Raw genomic sequence first — 22,617 nt, 5'->3', positions numbered from 1 at the left:
AACTACAACAAATAAGTCTAACATCAAAGTGCCACCTGCAGAAACACAGCCTGAGCCTGAGGAGAGAAGTGTCTTTTTCTACCAGGCTGTACACATTAAGATGAAATCTGTACTAGAAGATTTCCACATAATTCTCACATATTCCATTCTTGATCTTTTGTTTCAGTTGCTGGTTTTCTCAGCATAGGAGATAGAACATGTGCCTTCAGGAAGTACCAAGGCAGAGCTTGAAGCAGCCTAACACAACACTGTCTTTGTAGTCATATGTTTTATCTTAAACCTTCTTGGGAAGTTTTCATTCTCTTCTGATGTATTTCTTTTTTCTGAAAATGAACATTTAAAATTACTCGGTATTGATTGAAATTGATTATAGAGACAGATTTGTTGTGTTCATGCTAGTACAATGTCATATACTCTTAAGAGTTATGAACACACAACTGGGAACCCCAGGTTGAGAGCACTCCCTTGGGAAGGACAGTATCAATAAAATCATTGCAAGTAGTGCTCAGGAAAAAAAAAATCGCTCCTAAATACTTCAGCATTCAGCGTGAACTTTATCAACTAGAATTCAATATTTACTTAGAGTTTTTGTTACTTTTTGTGCATAATTTTATTCATAACACAGTGAAATACACAGATCTTAAGCATGCATTCGCTGAGTTTTAATACATACATAGACCTCTGCAATTCAAACCCATATCAATTTATAGACCATTAACTTCACCCCAGTATTTTCTCATGGATGCTAGTCACTCCCACTCCCACACCACTCTGAAACAAATACTGCTTTTGTTTTGTGTAGTATAGATTATTTTGCCTGTTGCAAACTGTCATATAAATAGAATCCTATTCTTTAGGGTAAAGCTTCTTCCATGTAGTATAATGTGTTTGAGATTCATCCATGATGCTACATGTATCAGTCATTTGTTCTACTTTATTACTGAGTGGTATGGTATCATATTAGTATATCAAGTATATTTATGAAATTCTATGGATAGACTGCTTTCTGTTTTGGATATTAAAGTAAAGCTGCTATGACTATCCTTGTACAGTATTTTTGAGGACATGTGTTTTAATTTTCTTGGGTAAATACTTGGGTGTGGTATTTCTGTGTAAGAAGGCCTGGTGTGTGTATATTTTCATATGAATTTTCAGAACGTTTTGCAAAGTGTTATATCATTTTTGTATTCGCATGCTCACCAACATTTGGTGTTGTCAGTCTTTTCAATTTCAGCCATTTTGTTGGGTATGTATATCGTTACAATTTTAATCTGCATTTAACCGATGACTAATGAAGTTGAACACTTTTTCGTGTGCTTGTTCATCGTTTATACATATTCTTAAGTAAAGCATCTGTTCACATCTTCTGCCCATTTATTGTTATTTTCCTTTTTAATATTGTATGAATTCTCTTTATATCCTGGACAGTAGTCCTTCCCAGAGAGATGTTTTATAAATATTGTCTCCCTGTTGTGGCTTATATATTCTTTTAATAATAGTATACTTTTGTGAGCAAAAGTTTTTACTTTTAGTCAAGACTAATCGTCTATTTTGCTTTTGCCATGCATAAAAATTAACTAAAAATAGATCAAAGATCTAAATATATTAATTAAAATGTGTAAAACCTCTTGAAGAAAACAGAAAATTTGCATGATCTTGGGTTAGCCTAAAAGTTCTTAGATAAGCTACTAAAAGCACAATCCATTTTTTTTAAATGTGAAAATTGTGCTTTATCAAAAATAACTTCTGTTCTTTGAAAAACTCTATTAAGTAAATGAAAAGATAAAAGATAAGCCACTTGGAAGAAACTGGCAAATCACATGTCTAATGAAGAATGTCTATCTGTATATGAAACAACTTAAAACTAAAAAAGGAAATACACCACACAATTTTTAAAATAGACAAAACTTTTGAATAGACATTTCACCAAAGAATATATATGAATAGTTAATAAACACATGAGAAAATGACCAATTAATTTGCTCATTAAAACCAAGATTTAAGACCACTCTGTACCCACTAGAATGTCTATAACAAAAAATCTGACGAGGTCAAGTTTTGCAAGAATGTAGAAAAACTGAAGCCTTATACATTGCCAGTTAGAATGTAAAATGTTAGTTACTTTGGAAAACAACTTCTGCAATTCATTAAAAGCTAAACATTCATCTACCATATGAAACAGCTATTCTAATCCTTCATCTTTACCCAAGTAAATGAAAGATGTTCATACGAAGACTTTTATACAAGTAGTTCTTACAGTTTTATTTTTATTAGACAAAATCTGGAAACAATTCAAATGCCCAACAACAGGTGAGTGGATAAACAAAATGCAAGTGTCCATACAATGTAACACTTCTCAGAAATAAAGCTAAGCAAACTATTGATGCATGCAACAATGTGGATGGGCCTCAAACTTATACTAAGTGAAATAAGCCAGATACAAAATTCTATATATTATATTCCATTTATGTGATATTACTAGCAAAGTTAAAACTATACAGACACAAAACAGCAGCAGCAGAAGACAACAATCAGGAGGATAGACAAGAAATTTGCCACAGAAGTTCAAATGCTATTTGACACCTGCTTTCTAGAGCTGAAAGACTCATACAGATTAGTACATCTATTTGTGAGTCCCTCAGATGGGTAAAAATGGTTGAAGGCTACAGGGTGGGGAACTGAAAAGGATTTAATAATTCCAAACATATAATTCTCAAGAGAGATATAGCAAGACTGTATATTTCATGTTACATTTATTCCTTGAATTTTGTCAAGTGAACTTTAGAGGAAAAATATAAGGCTTTAAGGAAGGAATGGAAGAATCTGTAGGAGACTTTAAATATTGACTTCAAGATATTTTCAGATAATGTACTGATTTAGACCCAGCGGCTCATGAAATGACCCCATCCTCTATTTTTGTAAATAATCTAAGGCCTAAAATGAAAGTGTTGTCAGAAAGACCAAATCAAGATGGGAAATAATAGATCTGGTATAGCTCTATAATGTAGTGGAATATTTTTGAAGGGACCTAGAAAAACTGAAAAGCTAGCATCTAAGATAACATCTCACTTTTCAGATAACAGTGATTCCCAATAGAAACAGAATTTAAAGGTCCTCCATACTCTCAGACCTGAGGGCCTATTGATAAGTGTACTTCAGATTCTATAAGCAAAATGTCATTGAGAAAGCCAGTTTCACGATAAGCACACACACAAAAAGTGTTAATTTACCAAACCTGCCACTGTTCTAAAGGTTTTAGCCCTCAGTAATTCTCCTCTTGAATTACCAAGAAATAACAATACAAATGTCTTTTTCTTGTGGATATAAGTGTCACTATTTCTATCATAAATCCCACTATTGTAGAAGAGCAAATCTCTTGGACTATTTCATACTTGGGTCGTTTGAAAGTCTAATAATTCCAAATTGTTCTCCATGTCTCAACCTCTAACTGTCCCTCTGTGACTACTACCACCACAACATTTCTTTCTCTTCTCTGAAACTAGCCTATTAAATTTAGTATCAAATTTTATAGAGTTGTACTCTGCAACTGAAACTGTCCAATAAAATATTTAACTGAAAAATTGTGTACAGAATTCCCAGGAAAATGTTCTACCTTTGATCATTTTATAGCTGATATTTGGTATTTGTTTTCCTATAGCAGATATTATTCAAGAAATAATTGATAAGTAATTGAGAATTAACTCAAGTTCCAAAATAATAATGGGCAAATGAATCTGCTGATATTGGTAGAATAATGGAAGCTGAGCCCATTAGAATTCAAACTGACATTTCTAAACCATTACCTAATCTTTCTCAGTAATAAAGCTGAAACTTGAGGAATACATACACTTATTATGATTGTTTTTGTAGAAAAGGAATCTAGTCATCCCTTGGACTATTTATTGTAATATTTGTTTTACCTGTAACCAAATTATCAAATTTATAGGTTCATTCAAGATATCCAAGTACAATTAATAAACTCTATATCCCTCACTTTGCTGACATGCCTAATTCAAACACAGTACTTCACTTAGTCCCTTTGTTGATAATGGATGTATTTGACATTGTTTGGTGTCTTACTGTATAAAGATAGTCAATAATTATTTCACCTCAGAAAACTTATATACTGGGACAGTAATGACTTTAGTTTTACTGAGGGACCATCTTATTTCTTTCAGCTTTTGATAATATAAAGTTTCCTCTGGTTCTACTTCAGATTAATACTTTAAACCTTCTAACTTATTTTTATTCAGGTAGTTCTAAAAATGATTCCACACATCTATTGACTGAATTGGCTAACTTTCTGAGGAACAGCTTTAGTATTTTATTTTATTTTTTCTTATTTTTATTTTTTTATCTTTTTAAAGATTTTATTTATTTATTTGACAGAGAGAGACACAGCGAGAGAGGGAACACAAGCAGGGGGAGTGGGAGAGGGAGAAGCAGGCTTCCCGCTGAGCAGGGAGCCCGATGCGGGGCTCCATCCCAGGACCCTGGGACCATGACCTGAGCCAGAGGCAGATGCTTAATGACTGAGCCACCCAGGCACCCCCAGCTTTAGTATTTTAAAGGTACAGTTAATGATTTCAGAGATGTTGGCAATGTTATCTTTTTAAATTGAGAGATACTTGACCTATAACATTGTCTAAGTTTAAGGTATACCATATGTTCTTTTGATACATTTATATATTGAATATGATTACCATCACAGCATTAGCTAACACCGCTATCACACTACATAATTATCATTTCTTTTTTGTGGTGAGAGCAAGTCAGATCTAGTCTCAGCAACTTCATGATCACTATACTGTGTATTAGATCTCTAGGACTTATTTATTTACGGGTTGCAAGTTTGTACACTTAAATAACCTCTCTCCAAATCTCTATCCCCTCCTTGCCTCCATTTTCTTGTTTTTATGAGTTCTGCTTTTTTAGAGTCCACATATAAATGATATTGTACGATATTTGTCTTTCTCTGTCTGACTTAGCGTAATGACCTCAAGATCCATTCCTGTTGTTGCAAATGGCAAGATTTCCTATTCTTTTATGGCTAAATAATATTCCATTGTACGTATACCACATTTTCTTTATTCATTCACCCACTGATGGGTGCTTTGGATGTTTCCATATCTTTGCTATTATGAATAATGCTGCAATGCACATAACAGTTCAGATATCTTTTCCTATGTTATTTTCATTTCCTTTGGATATATACTCAGAAATAGAAGTACTGGATCATATCATAGTTCTATTTTTAATTTTTTGAGGAATCTCCATACTGTGTCCCATAGTGGCTGAACCAATTTGCATTTCCACTAACAGTGCATGTTCCCTTTTCTCCACACACTCACCAACACTTGTCATTATGGTCCTGATGATAGCTATTCTAACAGCTGTGAGGTGATATGTTACCTTTTCTTGATTTGCATTTTCTTGATTAGTGATGCTGTGCATCTAATTATGTACCTGTTGGCCACATGGATGTCTTCTTTGGAAACAAAGTCTGTTTAGTTCTCCTGCCTATTTTTTAACTGAATTGTTTGCTTTCTTTGTTATTGGGTTGTATGAGTTCTTTCTATATTTTAGATATTAACCCCTTATACATGGTTTGCAAAAATTTTCTCATTTTGTAAGTTGCCTTTTTATTTTATTGATTCTTCTGCTATGTAGAGCTTTTTAATTTGATATAGTCCCACTTTTAAGTTTTTGTTGCTTTTGCTTTTAGTGTCATATCTAAAAAATCATTGCTAAGATCAATAATGTCGAGGAGATTCTTCCCTATGATTTTCTCTCAGAGTTTTATCATATCAGGTTTTATGTCTAAGTCTAATCCATTTTGCATCAATTTTTGTAAGTGGTATAAGATAGGGATACAGTTTGATTTTTCTTCATGTAGGTGTCCAGTTTTCTCAGCACCATATGTTGAAGATTCTATCCTTTCCCCATTGAATGTTCTCAATTCTCTTATCATATATTAGTTAACTGTATATATAGGGGTTTATTTCCGAGCTCTCTGTTATATTAATCTGTATGTCTATTTTTATGCCAGTATCATACAGTTTTAATTACTATGGCTTCGTAGTATAGTTTAACCTCACAAAGTGTGATATCTCTGGTTTTGTCTTTCTCAAGATAGCTTTGGCTATTTGTTTTTGTGTGTGTGTGATTCCATACAAATTTTAGGATGCTTTTTTTTCTTTTCCTATTTCTGTAAAGAATGCCATTGGAATTTTGACAGAGATTGTATTGAATCTATAGAGAGCTTTGGGTAGCAGGTACATTTTAACAATAATCCTTCTGGTCCGTGAACACAGGTATCTTTTCATTTGTGTCTTCATCAGTTTGTTTCATCAAAGCCTTGTAGTTTTCATTATAAAGATATTTCACTTTTTTGGTTAAATTTATTCCTACATAGTTTATTGTTTTTGATGCTATTGTGAATTGGATAGTTTCCTTTATTTCTTTTTTAGATATTTTGTGGTTACTGCTTATAGAAACACAACTGGTTTTTGTATGCTGATTTTATATCCTGCAACTTTACTGAATTTGCTGATGAGTTCCAAATTTTTTTTTTGTTGAATCTTTAGGATTTTTTTATATGTAAGATCATATCGTTTGTAAATAATAACAATTTTGTGTCTTCCTTTCTGATTTGGATACCTTTTATTTCTTTGCCTTGCCTATTCTGTCTAGAACTTCCAATACTATGTTGAATAAGAGTGGTGCCTGCTAGTCTTTAAAATGTTAAGCTCTTTAATATCCTATTACTATATCTGGAAGAGGTTACTTAGTTTTGCTCAGAAATAAACTCTCAAACAATAGTCTCTATTCAATATAACAAATTAGTTTTATTTAGAACCTCTTTTTTATTCTTCTATTTTTCTAAGAGATATCAATAATATTATACATCACTTTTTGGATTATTTTGTTTTTTCATGGAACATTTAGAAAAATTTGTTTGTGTGGTCACACCATTAAGAAACAGATTTACATCAGGAAAATCACAGATCATAACACTTTAAATCAATATAAATGTTTCACCTCACTTACAAATGACTTATGTGTCACACTCAGACCAGAATAAGATTAAGGAAATTACCTATTAATGTCTCTGGTTTGGATCAAATTGGACAACAGCAATTTCAATCATTTCTCCATTCACTCAATAGTTTTTGAGTATTGATTGTGTGCCAGGAAGAGTAGTAAGCACTGGGCATAGGATAATGATCATACAAAGTCCCTAACTCCATGGAGACAAAAAATAATAGATAAATGAAAGAATTTTAAAATGTAATTATGGCAAGAAATATCCCAGGATTGAGATAAAAAATAATAGAAGTTTGGGAGGGTTGGATCTACTTTATAAAGTGTGGTCAAGCAAGCTATGTGAGAAACATGAAACTCATAGTAGGTATGGGACAAAACTGTTAAATGACCCTAGACTCTGGGAAATACCACAATTTGGGAATAATGAGGTTCAGAGAAATATAGTTTTGTTTTGTTTTGTTTTTCTGGTTCAGAGAAATCTAGAAATTTTTCCAAAGTCTTCAATCTAATAAGTGGTAGAGGTTGAATTTAACTTAAGTGGGTATTGTCTCCAACTGCCACATAGCATTGTAATATTGAGTAACACCCACTCAGAAATTCTTGAAGAGCTGACAACTCAGAGTTAGGAAACCCAGAAAGAATAGAGAAGTAGCCATATGAGAATGGTAATCCTTCATCTGTTTGGTTTATAAAAATGGTTATGTGTTGACAATTTCAAATAAAAAGGAAGCTAGCAATTTTGTGTAACAAAACCACATAGTCTTCAGAGTCAGAAAAATAAGGAATTGGATGCCAAATTGCCATTTACTGGTTGTACGCTCAGTGAATAACTTAGCAACTGACTTCTTCATTTTCAGGTGGGGACAACAGTTACCTTATTGTTATGTTGTTAGGATTAAATTAGGCAATATAAGTGAAAGCACCTCACATATTAGTGCTCAGTAATTGTAATTTTGTTTCCTACTGTAGCAATCAATTTCATGTTTTTACTTAAAATAATATCTAAATGTTAATTTTCTTTTGAGATGGTTTCTGAATTTTCAAAGCCCTTCATTACACATATAATCAATCTAAGAAAGAAATGGATTCATAACTTGTGTTTGAGAGGAAAGAAAACCCCAGTGACTTCTTCCACATAAGATAGGCAAGAAAACATTTTAATTCAATTTAGAGTAAGTAATGAATTCAATTTGTTAAAATTGCTTATATTCTTTGAAAAGGTTGGATACAAATAAAATGAACCTAATCAATCATTTGCTTCTATATGAGAATCACCCGAACCACATACAAGAAATTTTATAAATCATTTGACAAAGACAGCTAGGAAAATGAGTTTAAATAATAATTTCTATACAATTTTTATATGTGAATTATTTATTTTTACAACTGACATCTTCATGCTAGTCTGAAGTCCTGTGTTCACACTTGCCAAAATATATTCAGTTTATATACACCATTGGTATACATAGTATATGCTCTCTTTATATATAGATGTGTGTGCATACTTAATGTGTACACACACAGAAATGGATAGATGTATGCATGTATACATATACTCGAATACACATGTGAAATATGTACATATATATGCATATTATGTGTAATATAGGTATGAAAAATAGTATAGAATTGCAGGTTAAAAGCCCTAGTTAATGGGATAATGAGCCAGTCACTTAATCTTTGGAATCGCACTTTTTCTTGTCTGGTAAATAAGAATGATAATAATAGCTAAATTGGAGAGTATGTGAATTGAAAAGATGTCATACATGAGAAAATTATTTTATAAACTGAAAGACTATTATGTATGTAGATACTATTCATATTCATTTTTAATCTGTTGCTTGCCATGGAAATTATTTTTTCAAGTAATAAAGCTCACTTAAAACATTCAGGTTAGGAACCCATGTATCTCTCCCGTTCTTTTCACATGCAAGAACTGCCAACATAATACAACCAATGCCAACATTTTTCATTTATTCCCCTTTGCCTAAAAACCAATAAATGAATGAATGATTAAAACAAACCTGAATTTCTTCCTGGGATATTTCCTTTCATAATTAATGAGATTACCGGCTATCTAAAAGAGTGATAAGCAGCCTATTTTGTGGTAGTAGAGGGGAAAATCATCCCAGAAGAATGAGGAGAGGCGTGTTAAGACACACTCACAGTGGGCAGAGCATCTCTATGATAGGATTCCTGCCCCTGCTATATCACAATTGCTAACACTTCTTGAGTGTTGAATGTGTAAACAGCTACATTAAACATTTTCCACAGTGTTAACTCCTTTAAAGCTTATGGCAACCCTGGGCGATACTTACCATTTTTTTTATTTCACTGTAAAGATAAAGAAACTGATGCTTTATGAGTTGGAGGACCCACAACTAGTGAAGGTCAGGCTTGGGCTTAATTACAATTCTTACACCCTTAACCACAGTGGTAGTTAAGAAGAAAACAAAGTTCAAATGATGAAGTTAAAACTCCAGTCACAGATTCAAACTCACCCAGATGCTGCATGATCTCATAAAGTTGCTAGGGATCTGTCCTGTATCTAAGCCATAACATGGTTTCTGCACCCTTTATGGCTCCTGCAAGGTCTCAGTGACTTGATTTTGCAGATTGGCTTCCATGATCCACTGCACACTTTTCCCTAAATCACAGGTTTTTATAGAATAGTGAATATAATATTTTTACCCTATTAAAAAATCATCTCTTATTCTCTGGGGTACGCTTGGTTATTTTCAAGCAAAATATCAAAAGCAGTACACACATTAGATAGTAGCCAGTAAAGCATCAATTAATGCAATCAAGTCACTGGCAAAAATTTGGCTAAAAAAAAGTACATCATAAATAACAGATTATTTCAGATTTGTTGCTATTGCCTCAAAATGATGGAATGACATCAGGACAGCTCTCTTTGAGTTTGGGAAATGTCTGCCTTTTCTACTGTAAAGAGTACAAGGCATTTTCTCTGATGAAATTTAAAAATAACTCACAATTATCTGTACTGCAGGTTCTACAAAAGACGGAGAAAATCCAGTTTACAAAAATTGAATTTGTGTTAAAAATATGTATTTGAGAACATGTTTTAAAAACAGTATCAGTTACTTCCTCACTCTAAGTAGTGCTGTTTGGTGAACACTTAAAGAGAAATACTTGCTGCTTGCCAAAAAACGTAACTGTGCTTTTGAGACTGCAGCCACTAGCTTTAGATTAACTAACTTTTTTCCCAAGTAAAATTCAGTATTGGGGAGTCATTTAAAAAGCCTAAGGTGTGATCGCAGTAAAAGTACAACAATTTAAAGTATTTCTTTTTCATTAATTTTCCTTTCTCCTCTTTGTTCTTTTATCATACTCATAGAACAAATGAATAAATACGAGGAATGCCCATTTATGAACATCTACATGTGGTCTTGGAAGAGCATGTGGCTAGTTTAGACTATAATATACTTAAGTTGTCTTTTTTTTTTTTTTAAGTTGTTCTAGGGATGAGATTTAGATGATGGCATTCAGGACATGCTATCTCAAAATATGGCAACTTGGAATATTGAATATTTTAAGCTGAAGGAATTTGGGAAGACAGTAGATGCAGGCAGGTCACTCTTACCTTCCCCCTGCCCTTCTTCCCTGAGCCAGGTTCTAAACCCCTCCTAGGAAAGGTGCCCCACCTATTCCCAGAGGAGCCTCCTTACCCCTGAAGACAAAGGCACACCCAGAAGAATCCTCACAAACAGGCCTTGCTAAATTTCCCCCAGTTTATACACTTCATACTCAATGTCTCCTATTTTCCTATGATGTTCACTCTTCATCAAACCTAGCATAAAAATACTCAGGTCTACTTGTTTCTCCAGTTCTACATTTTTTATAGAGGCTTTCTTATCACATAAAATGTATATTAAATAAACATGAGTGCTTTTCTTCTGTTAATGTATCTCTGTAAGTTTACTTTTCCACTCTAAGAACACTAAGAAGGTCTCAGAGAATGTTTTCCTCCCCTACGTATATCTGAGAAGGAAGCACGAAAATGAGTATTAAATGGCATTGACGTAGGTCTATCCCTTCATGCTCAATGAGAAGTTCAGCCTCAATCAAATTCCTCTTTCTAAAATGCACTGAAAGCCTTCATTAATCCCCTCACTTTCCTCTGTGAAATTCTTTTCTTGTCTACTGTGTGAAATCTACTTTTATACTTTTCTTCCTTCAAACCTGTGTGATGCTGCATCTAAAGCAATGATGGGCTACTGATTCTCAGGATGTCACTATTCTTATTGATGGCCCTACCTTTTGTGAGGTTGCTGATGTTCAGTGTACAGAAGGGCCAACGTTAGTTACTGTCCTGAAGACACCGATTTTCTTCCCAGTCATTTCCTGCTGTCAGGTTTTCCAGAACCTACTGCAGAAGTTATATAATGACATGGTTGGTCCTGCTGTCCCAAATCCAAGCATTAGATACCTGAGGTCAAAGGGATGGCACTATTAAGAATAATATTTTTAGGAGTAATATTTTCTATAGCTGCCTGAGATACTAAAATCAGTGTTGATCTTCGTGTGCTTTTATTGACCAAGATTCTTTTGCCTCTTGCTTGTCTGTGGCTGTTCTTTCACTTGAAACTTAAGACAAGATTAGCCCAATACAAATAACTCTATAAGACATACTATTTCCAATATCTGGATGTCTATGGCATTGTATTTTCCAGTACCTTTTCACAGTAAGAAGGTACACAGAATAAGTATAAGATGTATCTTTAACTTTGGTACAGTAAGAACAGTAGAATTAAATTTAAAAGCCACTGGTAACCATTGTTTTCCTAAAGTCCCTGAAACCCCATTAACAGTCTCTTCTCCTATCATGAGGAGTACAGTTGTCTCCTTGCCTCCCTTCTGGGAGGTTCAACACTGTTGATGTGCATATGTGATCGTAACAGAAAGGAAGTTTAATTGGTCCACATTGAAATGATGCTATTCAATTTATCCATTCTAGTCACCATGATTTTAGATGGAATTTTAAGTTAGACCCATCTCAATTGGATGTCTATCCCCTGCCCCTTATCAAAATCTAAAATGGATTATTTGGATTTAGGGTGAAAAGGATCCCAAGCTTCCATAGATGTATTTCTTTAGTTTTGCAAGTCTCATGGACCATGGCTATAGAAGAAGAGGGAAGTCAAAATAAAAATAACTAAGATTTGTTGTGTGCCTATGTTTCTTAAGCACTGTGATAAATGCTCATATAAATTATCTAATTTAATCACTACAATATACCTGACATACAGAATATTGGGTGAGGCTATTGGGGTTCAAACTGGTTAAGACACTTACCTAAGATCAAAGTGCTGATAAGTGGCAAAGCTTGACTTTGGACTTGTCTGTGACTTGTCTAGGGATTGCTTCTCTTTCTCTTTTTCTTTCTTTCGCTTTGTTTTTTCTTAGTGTGATACTGGGAAAGACTTATAAATCACTTTAGTTTTCAGTTAGAGGAGCACCATTTCTGTTTAATGCCCTATCACTCAAAACACCAAATAATAATAACAGTTACTCTTAATTGATTGTGCCCTAAATACCAGGTATCAAGTTTGATTTTGATTAAAGAGCCATCTTAAGAATATATGATAATTATTTTACCAAAAGAAAAAAAGGAAACGATCCTCTTGAGATGACTAAAAATATTTATATTTAGAATGTACTCTGGTGAATCAGGAATTATATATGTTTTTTGTTTGTTTTTTGTTCTAAAGTCTTTTTTAAAAAATAAAGGATAAAGCTGTGGCAAACATAAGAAATCATTTGTAATAAATTTCCCTTAAGAATGAACAAGCTAATTGTTAATAGACTTATACTTTCTTTGCAGAAATCTTGGGCAAGGTGGACTAGAGATTCACAGACTCCATTACTGGTGACAGCAATAGGAAACTGAGATATGGAAAGAACCAGATCTGGTTATCGGTTAGAGCTCTAACTCTCAGTATATTGATCACCCTTTTCTCAAATGATGTTGGAGATGTTCCCAGCTTTTTTGGAGACAAAAGCCTAGAAACTTCTAGAAGAAGTTCCAGGGAGGCCAGTTCATTGTCCAAGAGAAGGTAAGAGGACAACATGCATTGCCTATCATATCTGAGATTATGAGGATATTTTATCTTAAGATCTAGGGCTATGAATGCTGTATTTTGTCTAATTTGTAATACCCTCTCCCACTCACTAGTAAATATCTACTCTTGGTCATTATAAGAACACACTTTGATTTGCCTAATATATGTGGTATAAGAAAGGGTAATGAACTGTTTTTACTGCTGAAGTAAGTCATCCTATAAGGATGGCATCATATATTACTTAAGGTATAGCAAAAGATCTTAGAGGTGCCCAATTAAAAGCGCTTCTAGCCCAATAAAAAGCAAAATGGTATTAGCAGAAGTTCATTGATTCTGTTCTCAGCTTGAACTTCTCAGACTTTTGAACTTCAAGTTCATTTAGATAGTATTCCTCTCTCTTACTCCCTTAGCAAATGTATGACCTCAGTGAAAGGTGTTTTAATTCATTTTTTCCTCTGATGATCCTTATAAAGTTCATGGAGATAAATATTATTAACCTTACTTTAGAGATGAAGAAAATAAGACTCTAAGAATTTGGGTAACATACCTAAATTCTCAAAATAAGGCATGGGAGATCTGGAATTTAAACATTGGTCAGCTTGATTTTAAAGTCTGTGATCTTAACCACTGAATTATATCCTATAGCAAGAAGTCTAAGAAGCTATTTGTGGGTCTTTTCTCAATTGGTTTTCATTTCTCTAGTCATATAATGATGATAAGTCTTATACTTGCTCAAAAAAATTCTGATCAGGCAGAATATCACAAAGAGAGTAATATTTTAAATTAACCCATACTGTAATTTACATTCAATCAAATAACCCCACATTTATTGATTTTCTATTATGTAAGAGTTGTTGCACTGAGCACCACATGAATCACCATGAATTTGATATTAAAAATAATGCAGAAAAGAAGCTATTGCAGAATAGCTTCTGGGCTATGTCATGAAGAGAGAGCCAATTTTAATTTTTCCTGGACCACCTGAAATTTTCAACCAAATTAAACACCTGTAATCACCAGGCATCTAACTAAAAAAGAAGGGGAGGCTTCTCTATCAGGTGCAGTGAATAAATGGAAAATATTTTAGAAATATTTATTTATTTATTTTTAGTATGTTAATCACTATACATTACATCATTAATCTTTGATGTAGTGTTCCATGATTCATTGTTTGAGTATAATACCAGTGCTCCATGCAGTACGTGCCCTCTTTAATACCCATCACCAGGCAAACCCATCCCCCCCCTCCCTTCAGGAACCCTCAGTTTGTTTCTCAGAGTCCATAGTCTCTCATGGTTCATCTCCCCCTCCGATTTCCCCCCCTTCATTTTCCCTTCTTGCTAGCTGCTGCTGCTGCTTACTTTTTTTTTAGCAAGTAATGTATTATTTGTTTCAGAGGTACAGGTCTGTGATTCAACAGTCTTACACAATTTGCAGTGCTCGCCATACCATATACCCTCCTCAATGTCTGTCACCCAGCCACCCCATCCCTCCCACCCCCACCACTCCAGGAACCCTCAGTTTGTTTCCTGAGATTAAGAATTCCTCGTATCAGTGAGGTCATATGATACATGTCTTTCTCTGATTGACTTATTTCGCACAGCATAATACCCTCCAGTTCCATCCATGTCATTGCAAATGGCAAGATTTTAATCTTTTTGATGGCTGCATAATATTCCATTGTATATATACACCACTTCTTTATCCATTCATCTGTCTATGAACATCTTGGCTCTTTCCATAGTTCGGCTATTGTGGACATCGCTGCTATAAACATCCGGGTGCACGTATCCCTTCGGATCCCTACATTTGTATCTTTGTGGTAAATACCCAGTAGTGCAATTGCTGGATCGTATGGTAGCTCTATTTTCAACTTTTTGAGGAACCTCCATTCTGTTTTCCAGAGTGGTTGCACCAGCTTGCATTCCCACCAACAGTGTAGGAGGGTTTCCCCTTTCTCCGCATCCCCGCCAACATCTGTCATTTCCTGACTTGTTACTTTTGGTGATTCTGACTGGTGTGAGGTGGTATCTCATTGAGGTTTTGATTTGGATTTCCCTGATACCAAGCGGTGTTGAGCACTTTTTCATGTGTCTCTTGGCCATTTGAATGTCTTCTTTGCAGAAATGTCTGTTCATGTCTTCTGCCCATTTCTTGATTGGATCATTTGTTCTTTGGGTGTTGAGTTTGATAAGTTCTTTATTGATTTTGGATACTAGCCCGTTATCTGCTATGTCATTTGCAAATATCTTCTCCCATTCTGTCGGTTGTCTTTTGGTTTTGTTGACTGTTTCTTTTGCTGTGCAAAAGTTTTTTATCTTGATGAAATCCCAATAGTTCATTTTTGCCCTGGCTTTCCTTGCCTTTGGCGAAGTTTCTAGGAAGAAGTTGTTGGGCTAAGGTCAAAGAGTTGCTGCCTGTGTTCTCTTTTAGGATTTTGATGGGCTCCTTGTCTCACATTGAGGTCTTTCATCCATTTTGAGTCTATTTTTGTGTGTGGTGTAAGGAAATGGTCCAGTTTCATTCTTCTGCATGTGGCTGTCCAATTTTCCCAACACCATTTGTTGAAGAGACTGTCTTTTTCCCATTGGACATTCTTTCCTGCTTTGTCAAAGATTAGTTGACCATAGAGTTGAGGGTGCATTTCTGGGCTCTCTATTCTGTTCCATTAATCTATGTGCCGGTTTTTGTGCCAGTACCATACTGTCTTGATGATGACAGCTTTGTAATAGAGCTGGAAGTCCGGAATTGTGATGCCGCCAGCTTTGCTTTTCTTTTTCAACGTTTCTCTGGCTATTCAGGGTCTTTTCTGGCTCTGTACAAATTTTAGGATTATTCCATTTCTTTGAAAAAAGTGGATGTTTTGATAGGGATTGCTTTGAATGTGTAGATTGCTTTAGGTAGCATTGACATCTTCACAATATTTGTTCTTCCAATCCATGAGCATGGAACGTTTTTCCATTTCTTTGTGTCTTCCTCAATTTCTTTCATGAGTATTTTATAGTTTTCTGAGTACAGATCCTTTGCCTCTTTGGTTAGATTTATTCCTAGGTATCTTATAGTTTTGGGTGCAATTGTAAATGGGATCGACTCCTTGATTTCTCTTTCTTCTGTCTTGTTGTTGGTGTATAGGAATGCCACTGATTTCTGTGCATTGATTTTATATCCTGGCACTTGACTGAATTCCTGTATGAGTTTTAGCAGTTTTGGGGTGGAGTCTTTTGGGTTTTCCACATAAAGTATCATATTATCTGCAAACAGTGAGAGTTTGACTTCTTCTTTGCTGATTTGGATGCCTTTGATTTCTTTTTGTTGTCTGATTGCTGTAGCTAGGACTTCTAATACTATGTTGAATAGCAGTGGTGATAAGTGGACATCCCTGCCATGTTCCTGACTTTAGGGGGGAAGCTCTCAGTTTTCCCCCACTGAAGATGATACTCATTGTGGGTTTTTCATAGATGGCTTTTATGATATTGAGGTACGTACGCTCCATCCCTATACTCTGAAGAGATTTGATCAAGAAAGGTTGCTGTACTTTGTTAAATGCTTTTTTCTGCATCTATTGAGAGGATCATATGGTTCTTGTTCTTTCCTTTATTAATGTATTATATCACATTGATTTGTGGATGTTGAACCAACTTTGCAGCCCAGGGATAAATCCCACTTGGTCATGATGAATAGTCATTTTAATGTACTGTTGTATCCTATTGGCTAGTACTTTGGTGAGAATTTTAGCATCCATGTTCATCAAGGATATTGGTCTGTAATTCTCCTTTTTGTTGGGGTCTTTGTCTCGTTAGCGGATCAAAGTAATGGTGGCCTCATAAAACAAGTTTGGAAGTTTTCCTTCCATTTCTATTTTTTGGAACAGTTTCAGGAGAATAGGTATTAATTCTTCTTTAAATGTTTGGTAGAATTCCCCTGGGAAGCCACCTGGCCCTGGGAAGCCATCTGGCCCTGGGCTTTTGTTTTTTGGGAGATTTTTGATGACTGCTTCCATTTCTTTAGTGCTTATAGGTTTGTTCAGGTTTCTTATTTCTTCCTGGTTCAGTTTTGGTAGTTGATACATCTCTAGGAATGCATCCATTTCTTCCAGATTATCTAATTTGCTGGCATATAGTTGCTCAGAATATGTTCTTATAATTGTTTGTATTTCTTTAGTGTTGTTGTGATCTCTCCTCTTTCATTCATGATTTTGTTGATTTGGGTCATTTCTCTTTTCTTTTTGATAAGTCTGGCCAGGGGTTTATCAATCTTATTAATTCTTTCAAAGAACCAGCTCCTTGTTTTGTTGATCTGTTCTACTGTTCTTTTGGTTTCTATTTCATTGATTTCTGCTCTGATCTTTATGATTTCTCTTCTCCTGCTGGGTTTAGGCTTTATTTGCTGTTCTTTCTCCAGCTTCTTTAGGGGTAGGGTTAGGTTGTGTATTTGAGACCTTTCTTGTTTCCTGAGAAAGGCTTGTATTGCTATATACTTTCCTCTCAGGACTGCCTTTGCTGTATCCCAAAGATTTTGGACAGTTGTGTTTTCATTTTCATTGGTTTCCATGAATTTTTTTAATTCTTCTTTAATTTCCTGGTTGACTCATTCATTCTTAAGTAGGATCCTCTTTAGCCTCCATGTATTTGAGTTCTTTCTGACTTTCCTCTTGTGATTGAGTTCTAGTTTCAAAGCATTGTGGTGTGAATAGATGCAGGGAATAATCCCAATCTTTTGGTACTGATCAAGACCTGATTTGTGACCTAGGATGTGATCTATTCTGGAGAATGTTCCATGGGCACTAGAGAAGAATGTGTATTCTGTTGCTTTGGGATGGAATGTTCTGAATATAGCTGTGAAGTGTATTTGGCCCAGTGTATCATTTAAAGTCTTTATTTCCTTGTTGATCTTTTGCTTAGATGATCTGTCCATTTTAGTGAGGGGGGTGTTAAAATCCCCCACTATTATTGTATTGTTGCTGATGTGTTTCTTTGCTTTTGTTATTTATTGGCTTATATAATTGGCTTCTTCCATGTTAGGGGCATAGATATTTACAATTGTTAGATCTTCTTGTTGGATAGACTCTTTAAGTAGGATATAGTGTCTTTCCTCATCTCTTATTATAGTCTTTGTTTTAAAATCTAATTTGTCTGATATAAGGATTGCCACCCCAGCTTTCTTTTGGTGTCCAAGGCATGATATATGGTTTTCCACCCCCTCACTTTCGATCTGGGTGTGTTTTTGTGTCTAAAATGAGTCTCTTGCAGACAGCATATCGATGGGTCTTGTTTTTTTATCCATTCTGATAGCCTGTGTCTTTTGATTGGGGCATTTAGCCCATTTACATTCAGGGTAACTATTGAAAGATACGAATTTAGTACCATTGTATTGCCTGTAAGGTGACTGTTACTGTATATTGTCTGTGTTCCTTTCTGGTCTATGTTACTTTTAGGCTCTCTCTTTGCTTAGAGGACCCCTTTCAATATTTCTTGGAGGGCTGGTTTTGTGTTTGCAAATTCCTTTAGTTTTTGTTTGTCCTGGAAGCTTTGTATCTCTCCTATTTTCAATGACAGCCTAGTTGGATATAGGCTTCTTGGCTGCGTATTTTTCTCATTTAGTGCTGTGAAGATATCATGCCAGTCCTTTCTGGCCTGCCAGGTCTCTGTGGATAGGTCTGTTGCCAATCTAATGTATCTACCATTGTAGGTTACAGATCTCTTGTCCTGAGCTGCTTTCAGGATTTTCTCTTTGTCTCTGAGACTCATTAGTTTTACTATCAGAAGTCAGGGTGTCGACCTCTTTTTATTGATTTTGAGTGGGGTTCTCTGTGCCTCCTGGATTTTGATGCCTGTTTCCTTCCCCAAATTAGGGAATTTCTCTGCTATAATTTGCTCCAATATACCTTCTGTCTCTCTCTCTCTCTTTCTTGTTCTTCTGGGATCCCAATTATTCTAATATTGTTTTGTCTTATGGTATCACTCTTAACTCAAACTCTGCCCTCGTGATCCAGTAGTTGTTTATCTCTTTCTCTCAGCTTCTTTATTTTCCATCATTTAGGCTTCTATATCATTAATTCTCCCTTCTGCCTCATTTATCCTAGCAGTTAGAGCCTCCATTTTTATTGCCCCTCATTAATAGCCTTTTTGATTTCGACTTGGTTAGGTTTTAGTTCTTTTATTTCTCCAGAAAAGGTTTCTCTAATATCTTCCATGCTTTTTTCAAGCCCAGCTAGTATCTTTAAAATTGTCATTCTGAACTCTAGTTCCTACATCTTACTAATGTCCATATTGATTAAGTCCCTGGCAGTTAGTACTGCCTCTTGTTCTTTTTTTTTTTTAATTGATTTTTTCCATCTTGTCATTTTGTCCAGAGAATAGATGAATGAGAGAACCAAATGCTAACAGGGTAACAACAACCCCAGAAAAATATACACTAAACAAATCAGAAGAGACCTGAAACCAGGGGATAAAAAAGGGAAAGAAAGAAAAAAGAAAAAGATAAAAATAAACAAACAAAGCCAGAATATGATCAAATATGATCAGGCTGGTGCATAGATCAGTGCCACACACTAGATTTTGGACGTATTTTGATCTGTTAGAAGAAAGTGCCTCCCAAAATTTTAATGAAAGAAAAACTTATATATGTACAAAAATAAGGGTAGATACAATGAAGGGAATGAATATGACTGTAAAGATGATAATTATAAAAGATTTTATAAAAGGAATTGATAAGATAAGAAGATGGTTGAAAAAAGAAAGAGAATTAAAAAAAAAATAGGAGAGAATGTGATCCAGCAGGAGACTAGAACAAAGCCATACACTAGCGATTTAGGGTATATTTTGTTCTGTTAAAAGAACCTGTATACCAAAATTTTAAAGAGAGAACAACTTATATATATACCAAAAATAATGCTAATTTCTATGAAGGGATAGAATATGACTCTAAAAATGAAAAATAAACAAGATTTTTTAAGAAATGGATTGATAAGATGTTGGTTGAAAAAGGTAAAAAGAAAAAAAAAGAAAATTTAAAAAATTAACTTTCTAAGACTAAAAAATAATGGGAAAAAAAACATGAATTCTCTGTGCAGTATTCCCCTAGCGCTGGAGTTCTGCCATTCTCAGTAATCAGTTAACTTGGTCTTGGCTAGCTGTTCTTGCTGATCTTCTGGGGGAGGGTCCTGTTGCGTGGTTTCCAAAAGTCTCTGCTGGAGGCGGAATTGCCCCGCCCTTGCCGGGGGCTGGGCTAAGTACTCTGCTCAGGTTTGCTCTCAGGAGCTTTTGTTCCCTGCAAGCTTTCCATACAATTTTGGAGGACGAGAGTCAAAATGGCGGCCTCCCAATCTCTGCCCGGAGGAGCCGAGAACTCGGGGCCCCACTCCTCAGTGCGCCCCCAGAGAAAAGCAGTCAGTCCATTCCCATCTCCCCAGTGTCAGGCTGCACTCTGTGCTCACCCAGTCTGTGACCGAGTGTTTTTCTCTCTGGCACCTGACCCCGTGTGGAGTCTCCAAACCCAGCAGATTCCTGCAGTGCCTCCTGCCCTGCTCCTCTCGGCGCTCCTCCCGGGGGGGAAAGGGGAGTCTCCCCGATCTGCCTCTTGTTGGGTCCCTGCTGGAGGAGCAGTGGCCCGACTGTGCCTGGATCGTGGTTTATGGCAACCCCGAGCTGAGAGCCCACTGCTCACCTCTGTCTTTGCAGCTGGCTTCCCCACTCTGATACCTGGGAGCTCTGCCGCACTCAGGCACCCCTGGTCTTTCTGTGACCCCAAGAGTCCTGAGACCACACTGTCCCAACAAGGGTTCCACACCCTTCTTAGCCACTGGAGTGACGTCCCTCTGCAGAGCCTACTTCTAAAATTTCCAGTTTTGTGCTCTGCTTCTCTATCACTTGCCAGATGCGGCAGATGGAGGCCCTCTTCTTCACTATCTTCCTGCATATCACCTCGGATTCACTTCTCTGCACATCCTACCTTCCAGAAAGTGGTCGCTTTTCTGTTCAGAGAGTTGTTCCTATTCTTTACTTCGATCTCCTCTTGAGTTTGTAGGTGTTCAGAATGGTTTGATCCCTATCTAGCTGAATTCCTGGGATCAGACGAAATTTAGGTCTCCTACTCCTCCGCCATCTTGCTCCTCCCCCATAAATGGAAAATATTTTAAAAGAATACATGATTATGGTCCCGATCTCCTCTTTGCTTCATTGCTCATTCCTTCTCCCTAGATAGAAGATTATCATACTGAGAACATTGGGATATAGCTGGTATATCAGATGTTATTCATATATATTAGACCAGAAATATGCTGATCTAGGCCTCTGTTTCAGTTGTCTGGCTTTTTCCCATCAAGGAGATTATGGGTAGCTGAGTTGTACATCAACACTTTTTCGGATAAAGCAAAGGACACATTCAACGGGCACTTGCCTGACCCATAGAACTTCACCCCCTGAGCTCCTATCAGTTACAAAAGCACTACCTTTTCCCTGGTCTCTCCATTCTCAAGTCTGGCCAGTACTTATTGACATATTTTAAAAAAAAATTGCAAAGAGAAGGTGTGTTTCTTATTGATCCCACCACTTTGTCTGACTCAAGGAAACACATTTAGCAATAATAAATCTAAACATAATTTTGACCCAGTTATGTTTATAAGTGCGGCACAATATCTGTTATATTGCATATTTCAAGTCCCTATGTATTTTCTTAATCTTGAATGATAGTTCAACCTAAAATTACATCTATTTCATAGGATGATGGTGAAAATTAATGAGTTGGTGTATGTAAAAGCTTTGGACAGTACCTGATGTACTGTAAGCACACTGAAACCATAGCTATTGTTGTTTTTCTTGCATTGTGTTTGCATCGTGCAGACTATTCAAGACAAATGAATAATCCTATGGACAATTTTTGTCTGAAGAGACTGACAACTATTTTTACCATTTTATCCCAGTAAATGTCCTAAAATTTAGGGAGAACTTTAAAGAAAGATTCTTGGGACTTTACATTGTAAGATGTCAAGATAAGGACATGTACCACTTTTTCATCTCTGAACTTAGAGGGAGGATAAGAAGTATAAAGAAATTCTCCAGTCAATCTAGGACACACTGTAACCACAGGCCCAATCTAAGAGGAGAGCTCTCCGATCAAGCTTAACCAGACATGCCTGCTGCTGCCGGTGCAGACAGGACTGGAAGAACCCACAGAGTTCAGACTATGTGCTTCACCCTGAGGGACAGAAACAATGCCATTGTTAGGAACAATGACATCAGGAGACATGGGGTGCTGAGTGAAGTTCTCTGGACCCCGTTAGATATTACAGATTAGAGACAAAAGAATTTACAGACATCCCATCATTGAAGGGCTTATCCAAATATGAAGCCAACTAGAGAAGAGATGGAATGATGAAAAGTCATACCAAATCACTCATGTTCCTCACCTTCTCTCCCCCTCTCCTGTCTCTCTCTCTCTCTCTCTCTCTCTTTCTCTTTCTCTCTCTCACACACCAATAAAGCAAAAC

This window comes from Callorhinus ursinus, unplaced genomic scaffold (assembly GCF_003265705.2).
Source record: "Callorhinus ursinus isolate GAN/ISIS: 27379988/994484 unplaced genomic scaffold, GSC_fseal_2.0 scaffold10, whole genome shotgun sequence".
Taxonomy (NCBI): Eukaryota; Metazoa; Chordata; class Mammalia; order Carnivora; family Otariidae; genus Callorhinus; species Callorhinus ursinus.
The sequence above is the reverse complement of the archived record's forward strand: the minus strand, read 5'-3'. Positions refer to the sequence as shown.